Consider the following 19,213-nt stretch of genomic DNA (forward strand, 5'->3'; position numbering starts at 1 on the left):
CACAAGACACAGATCAAGACACAGTTTTGATCTGAGCTATCGCAATGACCCAGTTCAAGTAAGCACCTCTAGTTTCAGAGAACACTGTGCCCAGGTCCTTAAAATGGAACTTGCTTGATTTGATTTGGCCAGCTGTTTTAGTGAAGTACAAAGGACTCATGCTTGGACAACATGTGGAAAAAATGCCTTTTCAGTATCCAGCGCAAGGCAGGACGGCAGCTCTGAACTTGTCTTTCAAAAGGAAATGCTGCTTCAGCTCCATACTTTGTTTAAAGGTGCACTTTGACCAAAATTTTGTTAATTAAAGTAACAGTTTGGAGCTTTACCCAGTCCTATGGTTTACTTCTGGTTTTTTTTCCTCCAAGACCGGTAAAATTTTGATTTAATAAACTCCAATTTAGTAGATTTCAGATGCAACAGGCAAGATTTATATCCAATGTCATCTTAACAAGTGATATAAAAATAACATAATGGGCACTGATTTACAAGATTTGTATCATTACGCAATTAAATAGATTAAAGTGATGTGGCTAATAATATTTGCATAATTATACAAATATGCAAATGATATCCCTTTCCTAAATGGCCCATTAAATTAAACTTGCATTAATACTGGATTTTATTCAACTATACTTACATAGTATATTTTTCATTATTTTTATTATATAAATTCCTCTGATATTTGCTTTTTTCCTCATAGCATTTTTGTCTAATATAAGCTTATTTTTCCACATATATACTTTATTTACCCTTATTTGTACTTATTTGTCCTACAATAAGTACTACCTTTCCTATGACATTCATAATGTAGACATTAAACGATAGTAGCTGAGAAGAGGACCTGAAATATATTCTTCTATTCTTGGCAACTTTGGACAAGAAAAAACTTTATGTGGCTCTTGGTCAGATGCACACCTAGAGCCAAACATTGTGATAGGCCCATCTTTCCCATATAATAAAATGCTCATTGTATTCCTAAACAACTATTTTGACTAACCCCAGAGATAACTGGTGTGCACAACACATAGAGTTAATGTGTTGAAAGAGCAACTGTGTTATTGGTGCAGAAAAACATTGGTATTATATGTAGAAATTATTACCAGGATGCTTAAAAATAATTATTAATACTATAGCAGATATTTTCCTGACCTTTTCTTGAGTGATAATTTAATAATAATAAGGCTGCTTGGTGGCAAAAGTCATTCTGAGATCTTTCTTAATCATATCACATGAAGTTATATTTCCTAGACCTTTTGAGTTCCTTTTCCACAAAGTTGTGGTCTGTTCTAAGCTGCTTACTTAATTAAAATTAATAAAAGGGAAAACAGAATCCATTCTAAAGCTTTAAAGTTGTGCTAGTTATAATTAGCTGCAAAATATATGCTACCCGTTGTTGGCAAATAAAAGATGGGAGTCTATTAAATAGAATTAATTAATTCAAAGTTTGGCTGATATATTTAAATTTTCTTCATGAGAATTGCATGCAATTACTTTTAAGTGAGATTTTGCTTACTGAAAGATCATTACATTGTAATTTCTTGTCATTTTGTAAATGGCTGTTTGTTCTTAAACTCTTTATGGAATTATGTTTCCCCTACATTAAAATATATGCATTAATACAATAAAAATAATTTAGCTGGTATGGGATCTTTCTTTTCTTGCTGAATGATAAGATAAGATAAGATACCCTTTATTGTCATTTTTTTTCACTGTTGGCACAACGGCACACATCAAAAATGAAATTTAGCTGCCCACTCTCGTGGAACACATACATGACACACACCTAAACATACTACATACAACATATGTATGGAGCCACACCCCTACATATACATAACAAACAAATATTAAATTCTGTCCATCTTGAATATATAACAGAAGGAGGAAGCTTGAGAGTTCACAAGGTTAATGCTGTATGGAATGAAACTATGGCTGAATCTGGATGTTCTGCTACGGATACCAAGAAGCCTCCTCCCAGAAGGTAACAAGGAAAACAGGTTGTGAAGAGGATGAGTAGTGTTCCAGATAATCTTACGGACCCTGCTCAAACAACGCTTCTGTGCTTTGTCCTGGATGGAGGGGAGGGAACTGCCAATGATCTTTTCAGCCATCCTCACCACTCTCTGCACCGCCTTCCTGTCTGAAGCAGATGCTTCTAAACCAGACTGTGATGCTGTATGACAGGATGCTCTCGATTGTCCCCTTGTAGAAAGTGATCAGGATAGGAGAATGAAGATGTGCTTTTCTCATGCGATGCAGAAAATGCAGGTGCTGCTGTGCCCGCTTCACCAGTTTCTCGCTGTTGAGCGACCAAGTCAGCCTTTTCTGAAATTGACAATGATCTCTTTGGTTTTTCCAGTATTTAAAACTAGGCTGTTTTCTTCACACCAATTCACCAAACCCTCAACCTCCTTGCGGTAAGCATCCTCATTGTCAGCATAATAAGGCCGACTACTGTTGTATCATATGTGAACTTCACAATATGCTTGGTGGAAAACCTAGCACAACAGTCATGGGTCAACAGGGTGAACAGCAGCGGACATAGGACGCAGCCCTGAGGAGGACCTGTGCTCAAGAAAATGGTATTAGAGGTATTTGTTCCAACTTGCACATATTGGGGCCTGTTGGCAAGAAAATCAAGAATCCAGTTGCACAAAGGGGTGTTTAAGCCTAAAAGGCCCAGTTTGTCTACTAGATGCTGGGAAATGATTGTGTTAAATGCTGAACTGAAGTCGACAACAAACACGAGTATTTATTTCCTCTAAGTGCAAGCTCAGATGAACGGAAGAAATAGCATCCTCTGTAGAGCGATTTGGTCAGTAGGCAAACTGAAGTGGGTCTAATGCTGGCGGGAGGCTAAATACAATAATGTCCTTTATCAGCTTCTCAAAGCATTTCATAAAGGTGGATGTCAGTGCAACCGGATGGTAATCATTGAGGCCTGTAATTGTGGACTTTTTGGCACTGGCAAGATGATGACCATCTTAAAACACGATGGGACCACTGCCTTCTGTAATGAGAGATTGAAAATATCTGAGAACACAAGCCAGCTCATCTGTGAGTGATGCTCATGCTGACTGATTATCAAGCAAGAGATCTTCCGTGTACAGTTACAGAAGGCACTGTCTTCTGAGTTAGAATGTTTCAACAAATGCTCCTATGTTTAAAGCCCTTCATCGATCTGAGAAAGATCCTTAGAGGACCCCTTCTGCAGTGCTGGCCTATCCACACTAAAGATTTTTTGTGCTGGGTGGCTTCAGAAAATCATCCTGAAATTGTCTACCCTTTAAGAACTTCAATACTGTCACTGAAGGAGAAGGAGAAGGTTCTTACTTTTGTATATGGAAGATTTCCATCCTGACGTTTTCTCAGCATGTACTAGGGGGTTCCAAAGCTAGACAGCTGCGGTGAGGGCAATGGCTAATCCTTTCCCACTGCTTGTTTCTCTCCATTTGTGGACAAGCAATTCAGTGAACCCTGAGGTGTACAAAACTCTTAAAGCTGACGGGCTTTCCCAGCCACTTGCCAGCTGACAAGAGATTGACAGGATTTAGCTGCATTAAGCTGCACAGCCTTTAAGTGCCTTGGCTCACAATGGCGTCTCAGAAACTGACTGACTGAGCAAGGTTTGGGTTGGTAGCTGTAACAGTTGTGCCTACAACCTGCTCTAGCCAGTCAGCTTAGGAAATCTAAGGCTTATGTTGCAGGACATGGTTCTTCTTGAAGCTCTTCTTGAAGAAATGCTCGTCTCAGTCTTGTTTTACAGTGGCAACTCTGAAGAGAAGGCTGAGGGAGATTCCAGTACAGACGGAAACAAAGCAACATGGTTCATTTCACTGAGAGAAATGAGGGGACCATGTCTGCTTTGTGAAGCATTTTGAAAGCTTTGAAGCTTTGTTGAAGTGAAGCATCTATCCAAAGCTTCCTGCCTTTCTAACACATAGAATTTCATTGATATTAAATAAATGAGGCAGAAAATCAATAAACATGGCCTTCAATATTTATGTGGTTGGAACTTTTGAGTACAGTCTTATAAATCAGCTTTTTATAGTTTGATGCCTCCCAGATGAGCTGCCCTTTATTCCCCCGATTCTCAAATCAGCTCTTTCTTCATCCTGATGTCTTGGGAAGCTTTAGGTTGGAGAAGATTATTAAGTATCATTTCTGGATGATGACTAGATATTACAAAGGACCTAAGAGTGAAGATCTGCTTTCATACTGAGAGAGGGAAAGAGAGAGAGAGAGAGAGAGAGAGAGAGAGAGAGAGAGAGAGAGAGAGAGAGGGAGGGAGGGAGGGAGGGAGGGAGGGAGGGAGAGAGAGAGAGAGAGAGAGAGAGAGAGAGGAGAAGAAAAATGGGAAAAAGTGGGAGGAAGGTGACTTAATGACAAATAAATGAAGTGGCAAATACTAAAAATAAATAATGATTCATTTTACCTATAAGCATATAAAAAAGCATCAGAGTTCTTGGCTGTTTCAATTAAACCATTTTGCTATCTTTCTTTCACACATGAGTAATGCTGACAATCCATTACAAAGATTTTTCCCAAAATATAATAAGGTTTGGAAGAACTAGGTTGATATATATATTTATGCTCCCTCAATAAGCAATTAACTAGAAAATAAACAAAGCAAAATACCCCAGGGAAATGTCATGACTTTACACTTTACAGTAACTCATAAATCTGTCCCTCGGAACCATCCATAGTAACAAAGGGAGGATGCTTGACTTGAGTTGATTTGAGAATTGTGAGCACCGGGTTTGAGAATGTTGATTTATCCTCAAGTTGCTTTAAAGCAGACATGTCAAACTCGCGACGTCACATGATGTGCAACGTATCGGGACAGTTTTGCCATTGCCGGCAATGGGGTGGGCACGGCTTCCACGTGACTCATCCAGCCTGCTGGCCGGCAGTTTGACACCCCTGGTTTAAAGTAACATAAGCCAACAAGCTAATTCTGGTCTCTTAATTACTTCCTCAAAGTGAGTTGCAGTTTCTGAATCCTAAGAGATTTGAAAAATTGCTGGTTTTTAAGTGTCTTGCATCCCACCTGCCCCCAACTAGCAATTTAGATTAACATGGCGGCTCAAAACTATTCATGCAGCTATTAATAGTTCTCCTCTTTGTGAATTTTCCTCTTCAACAAATAACCACTATGCTGTTTGTTTACTTCTGCAAACAAAATGATTTTGTTGATCCCTTTTTCCATCTCCAAAGTTTTTTTTATCTGTCACTTGAGAAAACTATTCTGCTTCAGGTTTTATATCACATTTTACTGAATGATATGTTGCAACTAGAAAAATAGTATAATAGTAAAATCTAGAATATTTGCAAAATTCAATTGTTAATCTTGTACTTCACATTAATTTTATTTATAAAACTGATATGGCTGCCTATCTTAACAGACTAACAGAATAACAAATTTGGAAGGGACTTTAGAGATCTTCTAGTCCAACCCCCTCTCAGGCAAGAAACCCTATACCATTTCAGGCAAATGGTTGTCCAGTCTCTTAAAAACTTCCAGTGTTGGAGCATTCACAAATTCTGGAGGAATTAATTCCACTTATTAATTGTTCTAACTGTCAGGAATTTTCTCCTTAGTTCTAGGTTGCTTCTGTCCTTGATTAGTTTCCATCCATTTCATCTTGGAGGTGTTTTGGAGAATAACTTGCTCCCCTCTTTCTTCTTTGTTGTAGCCCCTTAGATATTGGAACACTTTTATCATGTTCCCTCTAGTCCTTTTCATTAAACTAGACATACCCAATTCCAACAATTGTTCTTTATATTTTTAGCTTCCAGTCCCCTAATCATCTTTGTTGCTCTTCTCTGTACTCTTTCTAGAGTCTCAACATCTTTTTTTCATCGTGGCAACCAAAACTAGCAGTATTGGCTCACAACGAAACCAATAACATGGCAATAAAATAATCATATCACCATACATGGAGTGTCATGCTTCACACCATAACATCCATCAGCTTTACATGCACTCGATCATCCATTTCCTAGCCCAGTGCCTGGGGAGACAGGTCTTCACAGCCTTCCAGGGAAAGGTCAGTGGGATTTGGGGTGGTGGGGATAGGTTGGTCCCAAGTGCCAGGTCAGTACAGGGAAGGCACACCTTCAAGCTCTTACCTGATGTCAAAGTTTAAAGGATAGGACTTGGAGCAAGCCCACCCTATCTGACCCGGTGGAATGGGCAGATACCATGATGCAAAATGGTGAAAGTTTGTGCTGTTTATTGCATTGAATAGGACTATATAAAAATAAAGCAGAGTCACTATTAAATGAGCATTGGATCAAAGGAGCTTCTGCTTGACTCACTGATTCCTCCTCTTGGACTGAACTTCCTTCATATTGGCTTGTCTGGACCCAATCACTTCTCCTCTTGGGATTTTTAATCCTTGATTGTCTCAGCAGTTAATCTACTGGGGAATTTCTTCTGTGGTGAAATGGCAAGGTTCTTTTTGTCCTCAAATCTTGCCCAAGATTTTCCCTTCAGTCTTTTATGCCCAAGCTGTACTTCTCCTGTTAGCTGCAGGGACTAGAATTTCTTTCTAGGTCAGTCTTTTCATTTTCTTCTTTTTTCTAATCACAGCTCTCAGCTAATTCTCACTCCTCTTTCCTTTGTGTGTCTCTGTGTATTCACTAATAGTTCACACCTTTTTCTTTCCTTCCTATTTTTTCTGAGTTTGTTTTCCTGCTTTTCTGTAGCTTGGAAGAGAAAATAGAGACTTCTGTTGCCAAAAGTACCTATTTCTAATTTCCCAACTCTAACTGACCACATGTCTGCTTGCAGTTTCTGTATCCCCCCCCCCACACACATGTACTTCCTAAGCATCTCTAAGGACCCAATTTCATCTGATTTTGACTTCCCAGGTACAGAACTTTAGAATGAGATTTTTCTGTATCACCTTTTCCCCAAGTAACAGCAGACTTAATTCCTTCAATTCCTTCTCAACTGGCTGGGTTGCAGAAGCATTAAGATCTGGACTGAGCAATAGATCTCCATGGGGATGGTGGGGGTGGAGAATCTGTCTTCTTTTGGCTTGCAAAGTTAGTAAACAAGAAAACTTAACTTATCCAAACATTAATCCTGTTGGTTTGATGTTTGAACGTTACTTTTGCAGAGACAGTCAGGCTACAAAAACAGGAGTGCTTATCAATCTCCAGAGACTGTGCTGCATTTATGAGATATATGAAGTTTGGTAGGCAAAAAGTTAGTCCTGTCTATTTGACATAAGTGGAAATAATTCACCATGGAGAGGCCACTTTGACTTGTCATATTGTACTGTGTCCCTTGAAGATTCTGTTCAGGTTTTTATTTGTGGAATAAGACCTTTACTTTAGAAAGCAAAATGTTTCAGATATGATGTATGTGAAAAAAGCCATTTACATTGCATTCATCAATCATTACTTACCCTTCTATTTATTTTTGTCCAATCTACAATTTTTTTTCATCAATCATTATACTTTGCTTTAGGGAACTGAACAACATACTAAACATATTCAATATTTAATGCCAGAATCAATTTTGCTATCTTAATGGAAACCATCTTCTCTGATCTTAAAAGAAGAATAATATATTACTTCTTGAGTCGCTACATCGTATTATGAGTTATAAAACAAAAAAAATATTCAGCATTGCAGGTACTGATTGTATAAACTGAAACTCAGCAAGACAACTATAGAGAGAATGCACACTGCCTGAATCTCCTATACATAGGTTAATACTACCGTACCCAGGTTTTTCTTTAACTCCTGCCCAACAGTATTGTGGGCACATTATTAACTGATAGCTTGATTCATCACTGTGAAGTTAGATCAAACATTATTGTGTATATGGGATGATGAAAATTGTAAATCAGATTTTAATCAATCCTGTGTTTTGATTTATCATATGAGGAAAAATGAGAAGTTGGGCAGCATACAAGTTTAATTTATTGTTATGTTGGTTGCACAGTTAGCCACATGTTTATACTGGATTTGGCATTTTTATCCACCTATCAAATCTTTTGCAAGGACCTGGGATAGGAGGATGTTGTTTATTATTATTAGTATAGGCATCACTCAGTCCTTTCATAGTTTATGGTAGTTTAAGGATGGAGAGCAAACAAGATGAGCAAATCTGTCAGATTTGATTCCACTCAATTTTTTTTCTCCATACTTCTTAAATTTATTCTGTTTGATTTCTGCAACAATTTCTTCCCATGTTTTTATTTTTTTAAGAAAGTGCATTGAAAAAATGTGAATAATGTCTTCATAAACATTTCTATCCACATATGTATTTTGGTGCACTTTTCTTCATATAAATATGTTTTCCAAGTTCCTAACCCTATAAATCCATAATCAAAATGTGCAAAAATTTTTTTAAGCCAAGCATCCTTTTGAAATTGCTTCCTACTGCACAGTCCATTTCTAAAGAGCATAGAACATGGAATAAACCTTGGAGGTCTTCTAGTCCAATTCCCTCCTTGAGCAGGAGACCCTATATCAAGGGTAGGTAACCTCGGCTCTTTTATGACTCATGGACTGGCTCAGGAATTCTGGGAGATGAAGTCTATGAGTCATAAAAGAGCCGAGGTTGCCTACCCTGCCCTATATCATTGCAAACAAATGACTGTCTGGTCTCTTTTTTGAAAGCCTTCAGTAATGGAGCACCCACAACTTCTGAAAGCAAGTTACCGTATTTTTCGGACCATAAGACACACTTTTTTTCCCAAAAGTGAGGGGGGAAACGAGGGTGCGTCTTATGGTCCGAAGGTGATCCGTATGGCCAGCCCCAACCTCTGCAAGTGGAGCACGAATCGGCACGTGCTGAGAAACGCCGATCTCACGCTCCTGCACTCTCCCTCGCTCGGTTTCAGCTTCCCTTGCTACAAGAGAAAGCAGGCTGAAACGGAGTGAGGAGATTGCCAGGAATGCGAATCGGCTGATCTCGCGCTGCTGCAATCTGCCTCGTTTCAGCCTGCTTTCTCTTGTAGCAAGGGAAGCTGAAACCGAGCGAGGGAGTTTGCAGGAGCGCGAGATCGGCCGATTCGCATTTCTGGCAATCTCCCTCACTCCGTTTCAGCTTGCTTTCTGCAAGAGAAAGCCGGGCTGCAGGGCCGCCTCCGCGGGTACTGCTCTAATGTAGAGAGGGAAGGACAAAGAGGGAGGGAAGGAAGGAAGGAAGGAAGGAAGGAAGGGACAATGGGAGAGGGAGGGAGAGAAAGAGAGAGAGAGAGAAAGAGGGAGAGAGAGAGAAGGAGAAAGATTTTTTTTTCTTGTTTTCCTGCTCTAAAAACTGGGTGCGTCTTATGGTCCGGTGCGTCTTATGGTCCGAAAAATACGGTATTCCATTGGTTAATTGCTCCCATGGTTAGGGAATTTCTACTTAGTTCTAGGTTGCTTCTCACCTTGGTTAGTTTCTAACCATTGTTTCTTGTGTTGCTTATTTGTGCTTTGGAAAATAGTTTGATCCCTTGGTCTTTGTAGGAGCCCCTCAAATATTGGAATAGTGCTATCATGTCCCACCTAATCCTTCTTTTCATTAGACTAGACATATCCAATTCCTGCAACAGTTCTTCATACGTTTTTGCCTCCAGCCCCCTAACCATTTTTGTTGCTCTTTGCACTCTTTCCAGAGTCTCAACATCTTTTTTGTATTGTAACCAGAACTGGATGCAGTATTCCAAGTGTGGTCTTACTAAGGCTTGGTAAAGCAGTACTAGAACTTCACATGATCTTGATTCTATCCCTCTATTATTGCAGCCCAGAATTGCATTGGCTTTTTTGGCTGCTGTTGCACACTGTTGACTCAAATTTAAGTGATTGTCGAATAGGACTCCAAGATAGAATAAGATAGAAAAGAGAGTAGAGCTGGAAGGGACCTTGGAGGTCTTGTAGTCCAGCTCTCTGCTCAAGCATGAGAATCTATACTGTTTCAGACAGGTGAATGTCAAGTCTCTTCTTAAAATTTTCCAGTGATGGAGTGTCCATGATTTCTGGGGGTAAGCTATTCCACTGATTGATTGTCCTCACTGTCAGGAAGTTTCTCCTTAATTCTAGGTTGCTTCTCTCTTTGATCAGTTTCCAACCATTGTTTTTCGTCCTTCCCTCTGGTGCTTTGGTGAACAACCTGGCCCCCTCTGGCTTGTGGCAGCCCCTCAGATACTGGAATACTGCTATCATGTCTCCCCTATTTCTTCTTTTCTTTAGAGTAGCCAAACCCAAGTCCTGTAGCCGTTCTTCATATGTTTTAGTCTCCCGGCCTGTGATCATTTTAATTGCTCTTGTCTGAATTTTTTCCAAGATCTCAATATCTTTTTTTTTTGATATGGTGACCAAAATTGGCTGCAATATTCCATGTGTAGTCTTACTAGCATTTTATAAAGCACTACTAATACTTCACGTGACCTTGATTCTATGTCTCTGTTTATACAATCCAGGATTGTATTAGCTTTTTTATTTGCTGCTGCACACTGTTGGCTCACAGTCAAGTGATCGTCTGCTAGGACTCCAAGGTCCATCTCACAATTGCTGTTTTTAAGCCAGGTCTCACCCAATCTGTATTTGTACCTTTGATTTTGTCCACATTGAAACTCATTTTGATTTATAGGGCCCATTGTTCAAGTTTGTCAAGGTCTTTTTGGATTCTGAGCTTGTCTTCTGGGGTATCGGCTATTCCTGCCAGCTTAGTGTTATCTTCAAATTTGATGAGGTCCCCTTCTATTCCCTTATCTAAGTCATTTATGAAGATATTGAAGAGTACTGGACCTAAGACGGAACCTTGTGGTACCCCACTGCTTACTTCTCTCCATGTGGATATAGTGCCATTGAGGACTACTTGCTAAGTACGGTTTGTCAGCCAGCTACAGATCCATCTGGTGATGATGTTGTTTATTACACCTTTTCCTAGTTTAGCAAGGAGTAGGTTGTGATCTACTTTGTCAAATGCCTTACTGAAATCTAAGTATACTATGTCCACTGAGTTTCTCTGGTCTACTAGTTTAGTCACTTTATCGAAGAATGAGATAAGATTGGTTTGGCATGATCTGTTTTTAACAAACCCGTGCTGGCTACTATTATGACTTTGTTTGCTTCTAGTTGTTTGAAGATCTGTTTTTTGATGATCTTTTCTAGGATCTTTCCAGGTATCAATGTTAAACTAATTGGTCTCTAGTTTCCTGGGTCCGTTTTTCCCCCTTTCTTGAAGATGGGAATCACATCAGCCCCTTTCCAATCCTCAAGTACTTCCCTGGTGCTCCAGGATTTATGAAAGATGTGGTGAAATGGTTTTGACATAACACCTGCCAGCTCATTTAGAACTCTGGTACGTAATCTGTTGGGTCCTGGCAATTTATATTCATCAAGGTCAGATAGGTGTTCTCTTACTTATTTTCTTGCTTATTTTAATTTTTGTTTCTAGTTTGTCTTTTGCAGTGGTTTTTTTGGTATGTTGGGCTATAGTTTCTTTTTGTGTGAACACTGACGCAGAGTATGAGTGGAGCAGCTCTGCTTTCTCCCTGTTGCCTGTAATTTCCATGCCATCTTCTCTCTTTAGTGGGCCTACAGTTTTCTTGATGTTTTTCTTGTTTTTAATATGTTGGAAGAAACTTTTTATTGTCCTTGATTTCTGTTCTTTGTTTGTTCTGAGCCTTTGCTTTCCTGACTTCATCTTTGCACGTTCTGGCAGTCTGCTGATAATCGGCCTTAGTTATGTGCCCCTCTTTCCATTTTTTGTCTTTGTCCTTTTTGTCTTAGTTTGTTAGAGAGAACTTTGTGCAGCCATGCTGGTTTCTTCTTGGATTTCTTGTTTTTCTTTCTTAGTGGTATCATCCTGGTCTGAGCTTTTGTGATCGCATTTTTCAGGGTTTCCCACGCTTCTTATGTTGTTTTCCCCTTTAGGATTTTCATTCCATGGAATCTTTCCTAGGTTCTCCCTGAGTTTGTTAAAGTTGGCTCTTTTGAAGTTTAGGACATTGGTTGGATTGTTTTCTATTGCTAGTGTTTGCATTATATTAAATTCCAGTATGATGTGGTCTCTTTCACCCAAGGTTCCGGTAATTTCGATTTTCTCTATCACTTCTTCTCTATTTGTAAGGATTATGTCCAGTATAACTTTATGTCTATTTCCCTCCTCTACCATTTGAGTGACAAAGTTGTTGGCTAGGTTGGTTAGGAATCTGTTTGATCTCCCACTCACTACATAGTTTGTGTCCCAGTCGATATCTAGTTAGTTGAAGTCTCCCATTACTACTGTGGTATGCTTCCTATATATATTTGTTAACTGGTTGGCAAAGAGTTTATCTATTTCTTCTGATTGGTTGGGAGGCCTGTAATATACACCTATGGTAATGTTCCTTTTTTTTCTTTTAGATTGACCCATATACATTCTGGAGAGATTTTATCTTCGATCATGTGCATTTCTGCAGATATGTAGTGTTCTCTTACATATAGTGCAACTCCCCCTCCTCTTTTTGTAGACCTGTTTCTTTTGAACAATTTGTATCCATCCATCAATTCATTTCATTCATGTGTTTCGTCCTCTTTCAATTACTAGCGTTAAGCCATGTTTCACCTAGTCTATACCTATACAGTTGATTTTTCTTATTTAAGTGTAGAACCTTACTTTTATCTATGTTGAATTTCATTTTCTTAGATAGGGCCCAGTGTTCAAGTCTGTTAAGATCTTTTTGGATCTTGAGCTTACGTATCTTCTGGGGTGTTGGCTATTCCTGCCAGCTTAGTGTCCGTTTTGGCCGAACACATGTTGGCTAGTAGTTATTACCTTATTTGCTTCTAGCTGTTTGCAGTTTTGTTGCTTGATTATCTTTTCAGGATCTTTCCAGGTATTAATGTCAGACTGATTGGTCTGTAATTCTGCAGAACTGGAAACATTGCTTTGCTTTATTTTTGGGAGGGTTTCTAGATACTCCATATAGTTCCAGAAATTAGATGAAGCAGAAATTAGAATCAGCGTTGCACCCCAATGAAGTGAATTATCCAACATTCAAAATCACCAGCATGAATGTATCCTCACACTGCTCTGTAGTACAAGGGTTCCTGTCCTAAAACGTGATTTTGGCATAGCTGTTCTTTTACTATTTACATCTCATGAATTCTGACCTGTAGTACAAGAGTTCAGAAAAATATCAGTATTAGTCTGTAAGTCCAAGAAGTGCAGATTTGGTAAATTTACTGTAAACTATGAACCAAATGCATTTCTTTGATCTGTCTCATTAATCAGAACCATGACACTCAGTTTATTAAATGAATGAGAATCTTTAAATGCCAATCCAAAATAAAAACAAAATAAAAATATTTGGGCCCGTGTCTTAAATCCACAATTCTAACGTGAAACAAAAATTAAAAACCATCTATTCTTACCTTTGCAAGATAATCATTAGGCCTCCCCTATCATACTTCACTGTCCAGTGTTCTCAATCATCCTGTATTATGAAAACCCCAACAAAAAAAAGTGTTCTATTTTGATGTTTTCTTCTTGTTCTAACCTCGGAAATTTCTATACAGCCTTCTGTGTGGGCTTCATCTTCTCTCCCTTACTATATCTGTTAGAATTCCTTTGTATTTCCCTGCTGAAATTCAAGGAAAGTGCAGAGTTCCTGAGTTCTGGAATATTCACCTTAGGAAGGAAGAAGGGGGTTGCTCAAACAGAGTTAGGATAATGCTAACCCACGACAATTTCATTCTTTCTTTGTTCAAGTCAGAAATAAATACTATTTATTTATACTTCTACGTTAGAAATCATGATTACCATAGTAGAGAAAGATCTTTTTATGCAAGATATATTTCTTAGCTAATATGATTAAGTCAGAGTGACCTCTGACTTGTATTTCCAGAGTCCTGTTCTGTTATTTTTTTTCTAAATATTTGAAGTATATTCCAAAAGAAAAGGAAGCTTTCATTTAGCAAGTTATTTAAACCAAACATTGCACTTAGGTCCAATATTCTGTACATATCCACAAAACATATTCACAAAGGAAACCACCACATTTATAGGACAAGTTATGTAAAGTATCACAATTCTTTAGTTTTTGTGAATATAACACATTCTTCCCTATTTCTCACTTCAAATCTTGAGAATAATTTCTGTGATATAGTCCTGTATGGTTTCATGATTTGTCCTGTTCATTTTGTAAAATATTCGATGTATTCTCCCAAGGAAAAGGAAGCCCTCATTAAGCAGGGTTTTTTTTTAGAAAAATATAATACAGTAAAAAAACGAAATAAACAGTGATGCAATGTATAAAAGCAACAGAGAATAATTAGAAATAGATATACATAGCAACTAAGCAATTAAACATTGATTATATGGAATAATATTATTCAGTCTTTATGTCAATAAAGATTTGTTTCAAAAGCAGAGAGTAACATGATCTTCAGTTCAAGATTTTATATGTAGCAATATCTGCCAAAACTGAACAGTCTGTTCAGCTACACTCTTTCATCATGAATCTAAAGGTCCTCATAAATCCATACCTTCCAAGATTCAACATTACATCAATGTTTAAGCCTTGTTTTCCCCAAATTATTTTACCAACAGTATGAATATTAAACCAAATGAGGCAACCACAGAAGAAACACAAATTATCTCTGTGAAAATCCCTAATATATTATACTACCCTGTTTCCCCAAAAATAAGAGCCACCCTGAAAATAAGCCCTAGCTTGATTTTGGGGGGGCCTAATATAAGCACTACCCCAAAAATAAGCCTGGAAAGGTGGGTGTGGCCAGCACACGCAGTGGCGAGTGCATGGGGGCTGACGGTGTCTGGCAGAAGCTGCAGCCTGAAGTCCCCTACATGCAGCACAACTAAGTCTGAGCACGGAGACGGAGGCGGGGGGGGGGAGGCAGGCAATCCGGATGCGCCATGCATTTTTCACCCAGAGGGAGACTGGAAGCTTTGTCTACTTGTGAATAGAGTGCTTAGAAACTGAGCGATTCACTCTATCTCCAAGTGCTCCATTTGCAAGCAGACAGAGCTTCCAGTCTCCATCATTTCTCCATCCAGGTGAAAAATGCTTGGGCACCTATGGGGCATTTGGAAATGGAACTCTCCGTTTCCAAATGCCCCATAGGCACCCAAAGACATTTTGCCAACAGGGAGACTGAAAGCTTCATGTGTTTGCAAATGGGGTTCTTGGGAGCGGGGCTAATCGCTCTGTTCCCAAGTGCCCCATTTGCAAGCAGACAGAGCTTCCAGTCTTCATCATTTCTCTGTCCGGGTGAAAAATGTTTGGGCGCTTATGGGGCATTGGGAAATGGAGCGCTCCATTTCCAAATGCCCCATAGGCACCCAAGCACTTTTCACCCAGATGGACAAATGACGGAGACTGGAAGCTTCATCTGCTTGCAAATGGGGTGCTTGGGAGCAGGGCTAATTGCTCTGTTCCCAAGCACCCCATTTGGAAGCAGACAAAGCCTCCAGTCTCCCTCTGGGCGAAAAGTATTTGGGCACCTATGAGGCACTTGGGGCAGCTCCACCCCCTCCTCGCCTTGAGGTGGCGGCCTGGTGTGGCGAGCCACATGGGCTCCTGCCAGACAGGGCCGTCGGTTCCACCACCACAAGATGAGGCAGGTGTTGGGGGAAAAAAATAAAACATCCCCTAAAAATAAGACCTACTGCCTCTTTTGGAGGCAGAAAAATACAAGACAAATCTTATTTTCGGAGAAACACAGTACTAGCCCCCTAAAGGAGTACTTCCCCTGAACATATATCAAAAGCGGTTTTTATTTGGAAAAGGCAAGTAAATTTCCTTTTTGAGGAAAGGCAAGACATTTCTCTTCCTATCCTGGAAGCTTTATCAGTTGTATTGGATATTGTGGGAGATGGGAGTTGAGATGAGTTGGTGGGAGGGGGAATGATAGGTTCTGACAGGATGGTGCTGATGGTGGGGAAATGAAAAGATTGTGTTTTCTTTTGCAGTCAACTGGTCTTAACACTCTGTGAGAGCCATTTGGTTAATTGGGGTTTCATCTGTCACCTCAGGGTCACCTGAATCAGAGGTGTGGAATCTTCTTGGAACAGCCAAAAGGACTGCATTGTAAATTGGGGATAGGTGGTGTCATTGAAGCCACCTGGAGGTTTATCTGTGTTGTCAGGGTCACCTGAGTAGTGCAAATGGGAGTGGAGCCTTCCTTGAACTGTTGACTGTGTTGTAGACTGGAGATAGAAGATCTTGTATCCCTCCCTCCTCTGTTGAGAGAGGGCTGCTCAATGTTAACATAAATGGCCTCTTTTACCCCTCTTTCAAACCATTGGTCCCCTCTGTCCAAAATGTGGACTTTGCTATCTTTAAAAGAGTGACACTTATCTTTCAAATGCAGATGGTCCACTGAACCTTTCCCTGATGGGTTGAATCTCCTATGTTGTGCCATGCGCTTATGAAGTGGTTGCTTTGTTTCACCAGTGTACAGATCTGCAGACGTCTCACTGCATTGTATTGCATATACCACATTACTCAGTTTGTGTCTAGGTGTTTTATCCTTGGGGTGGACAAGTTTCTGCCTTAATGTATTCTTGGGCTTAAAATGTACAAGTATGTGAAGTTGGTTGAAAATCCTCCTGAACTTTTCAGATATTCCAGCAACATATGGAATAACAACTTTGCTTTATTTGTTATTCTCCTTCCTTGTCTGTAGTACAGAAGCTCATGCTGGGTATTTTTTTGTTGTTGTTGTTGCATTTGATGAAGGCCCAGTTAGGATAGCCACAAGTTCTGAGGGATTCTTCATGTGTCTTAGTTCTTTTTCTTTTCCCTCTTTACTGGTAGGCAAACTTTCAGCCCTGTGGTGGAGGGTTATGATCACTCCCAATTTGTGTTCCGGTGGGTAGTGAGAATTAAAATGCAAATATTAATCACTGTGTGCTGATTTTTTGTAAGCTTCAATGTTAAGGTCTTTTTTCTTCCTTAATGTGCACAGCACACACCAGGAAACCCAGACAGTTTTCCTTAACATTTTCCCATGCAAACCTAATGTTGATGTGTTTGGTGAAGGATTCCACTTCCTATGATTTAATCTTGAGCCAAGTATCGTCCACATACCTGTACCAGTGAGTTGGTGAAATTTCTGGGAATGAGTTTAAAAACCATTGTTGATACAACTATTACCTGGATGACTGAGAATCTTCATAGACATTTCTCCTGAATACTTGTTGAAATGTGCAGTGAGCATGAAAAAGAATCCTTAGTTGAAATTGTTCATCTTAAAAATCAAAAGTTACTGCTATTTTAGATCAGTTAAAATAATATTCTAAAGTTCTTGGAATTTCAATATTGACAACATTTTTGCTGTCCATAAAAATGAACCATGAAAATCTTCCCCAACATGTTTCTAATAATACAATAATTTGTATATAATTACTTATGATGTCTATAACTACTTAAGATGTTGCTTACACATTGGGGCCAAAAAAGTGTTTTAATCAAATGCACAACCATTAAGCAATTCTAGGAAGCCTCAATTTTTTCAGGTAAAGATAACATTACCCTAGACTGGAACTTGCTTCTACCTTCTCTTGCTATGAGAAAGTAATGATGTGTTTATTTTAAAAAAAAGGCACACTGTCTTCTATAGATGAATTGAACATATTACGTTTTTGGCCTCTGAGAGTAATGCTGTGTCTAAAATTCCAAAGACCTTAGAGGGCAATTCTGCATGCATCATGCATGGAGCCATGTTTCACAGAGTTGTAAGTAGATTTGGTCTGATTTTACACACATTATTTCTTCACATTCTTGCAGGGATCAGAAGCATAAAGCCAGGGAAAGTGACCTATTTTGAAGTCTGCAGATGGAAGATATGCATGACTGAAGCTGCGTAAAGCTTCCAGTAATCTCTGATAGCATGAAGGATAGCAGCATCAATAAACCAAGTAAGACTTTTCTTACAAAATGAGTTTGGGGGAAAAAAGGTGTTTGGCAGAATAACAAAGACATCATAGTAGGAATCAAAGGGAAAAAATATTATAGCTGATGGGTCATACTAGAGAGCATTGTTATGATTCAATGAATCAATTGACATGAATAGAACTATGAATATAAGTCTATTCTAAGGTGCTTTGTTAATCCACTAGACTTATTCTTTGCTAATAAAAAATCATTTCATCTATAATAGGTATAGTTGGAGAAGGATATATTCATAATCTAAGTTTCTGCTTGATAAAATTTAATCTTCAAAAGACACATAGCCCATGCTTGGAGAGGTAGGATGGAAGAATTGATATTCTTACTATATTAAAGGTTTCTCATTGCTGGACGTATAAGAGAACTCAATAAATAGCTTTACAAAGCAAGGTTCTTCAACTTGGTGGTCCTTAGATACACTGTTATCGTTCTCATCCATTTTTGAAGCAATTTAAATTTGATTTACTTGGATTATCATCTTTGTACAGCCACTACATACAGTCAGCTGCTTCACCATCCAAGTCCCTTCTCTTTATTCTATGTCTGTGGAGAACTCCATATTCTCCATATACTCCTCATTAATGGACATTGATTTCCAGCAAAAGTGACTTTCCCTTTCTGTGACTTGTGCAATGCTTACAGGTATGTGGCATATTTACCATTTAAGAAGATGGCTGAATGGTCTTTTCCTAGTGTTCCTTTTCTAGTTGTATGTATCTAATTAATGTGAAAGTCCCCTCCATTTGTTCACTCACTATTTACTTCATGTTTTGAATCCATTAAATGTTCCACATAATTAGGATGGACCAGGTTTTGTTTTATTTTGACCAAGGTCCATATTTTCACAAGAATAATCTGTTGAGAATCACACTGCAAGTTGGGTGGCTGGGTCATTTATTCTATCTGACATTATTTTTTTTCCTGTTATCCCTACTTCTTCACTCTAGCACCCTTTCTCCTTCCCCCCCCCCCTGCTAGTTGTGAAGAGACAGATCAGATTGTTTTGATTCAATAGTTGATTTATTGTAAAAGATATTTGAAATTGGACTGAAGGCCATATAAAAGCTAACTGACAGCTGCATTTGTATCTAGATCCATAGAATGTCACTCCTGTAAGATAGAAATGCATTCCCATTCCCATGCATTTCTTGGTGCTGTCTGAACTTGCTAGTTTTCTTGCAGATATTTCATTACCAAAGTAGGCAATATCATCAGTGCTAGCAGGGAGTGGGGTTTGCTCTTATTTTATATTCTGGAGCTTGCCCTTTCAGGGTTGATGGGACTGGTCTTGGTGCTTATTTGGT

Source organism: Vipera berus, assembly GCF_964194415.1.
Source record: "Vipera berus genome assembly, chromosome: 1".
Lineage (NCBI taxonomy): Eukaryota > Metazoa > Chordata > Lepidosauria > Squamata > Viperidae > Vipera > Vipera berus.